Below are 1,530 nucleotides of genomic sequence, written 5' to 3'. Positions count from 1 at the left end.
TTTTTATTTTTTTTTTTTTGTCAGAACCAGGGATTGAACTCAGGCCCTTGCACTTGCCAGGGAAGTGCTTATTCTATTGACCCATCTCTCCAGCCCCAATTTTTATTTTATTTATCTAATTTATTTATGTAGTTAGTACAGGGTCTATAGGGTCTTCTCACTACACAGGCTGGACTTGAAGTGATCCTCTTGTTCTCAGCCTCCCAAGCGCTGGTTTTATAGGCGCTCATCACCACACCCCGTCTCAGTTGCCATCTCAGCACACCCTAGGGCTGGGGCTGGCACGGCATGCTGGGGATCGAACCCTGGTCCCTGCGCCTGCCTAAGCACGTGTTTGAGCTATCTCGTTTTAAAAAATGTTAAAATCATATAACCATAATGATAATCTGTAAAGGCCAACACACAATAAAAATATAAAATGAAACAGGTAAAGCAATTATCCATAAACATTTGCATATGTGACTGAGGTACAGCACTTACAAGCTCATTTAATTATAAATAATATTTAAATATAATACAGAAGTACATATAAGAAAGGTGAAGAATAGAACTTTAACATTCAATTTGAATTTAGATAATATAAAGGACCTTTTATATATAAAATACTAGAAAAATTACGTAATTAGATGAGCATAATGACCTCTGGATTATCACAGTAAATGGACTTAGAGACATCAAAGACAGAAAACAAATAAGTCAGGAAAAACAAGAAAAGAATAGGTAAACTATTTTCTCAGAGACATATATACTTGGTCAAAAATATCTCATTTCTGAGGACAGTAAGAAAAAGACCAAAAGAAATATTTTAAGTAACGATGGATAAATATTTCCAAATAAGAATACCCAGAAATCTAGACAAATAGCTTTAAAATATAACAAAAGAAACACTAAAAGATCAGGTCATATAATCCATGTAAACTGAATAATCAAACATGGTTTTGAGCTAAAAGTTGTGGTGTGACTTATTAGACTGCAATAGCCAGCTTATGGAGAGTTGGGGACTAGACTACTGCTATAAAAGATGAAAATGTATGTTGGTACTGCTTAATTATATGAATCAGAAAATACAGCGAAGACATTGATCACTTAGGATGCAGAAGGAATGAGAAACTTGCTCTTATGGATTAAAAGAGACAATGAGTGTCACATAGTGGTAGCAAAAATTTTCCTGTAAGATGAAAAGGAGATATTGATAACACAGCTATGAATTTGAACAAGATGATTTCTCATCCACAAACGTTTTATTTTACTTTTACATGATAGGACACAGGAAAATATTAACAAATGAGTACCCTCACAAAATACAAGCAGAATTTAGTGAATGTGTGGAAAGGCAAGTACATGTCCTGTGGTCAAATAAAATTGATCTATTGCCCAGTCAAACTCTCAAGCTAGTAAAACATTCATGTATCAGATAACATTAGGGTAACTATAAAATTAAGTCTGTGACCTTTATGTCCTTTAAAAATATATTAGACTTAATCTTATTCCAGAGTCCAACACAGCCAGACAAAACAGATTCATATATAT

Source organism: Octodon degus, unplaced genomic scaffold (assembly GCF_000260255.1).
Source record: "Octodon degus isolate 3935 unplaced genomic scaffold, OctDeg1.0 scaffold00383, whole genome shotgun sequence".
NCBI classification, from domain to species: Eukaryota; Metazoa; Chordata; class Mammalia; order Rodentia; family Octodontidae; genus Octodon; species Octodon degus.
The sequence above is the reverse complement of the archived record's forward strand: the minus strand, read 5'-3'. Positions refer to the sequence as shown.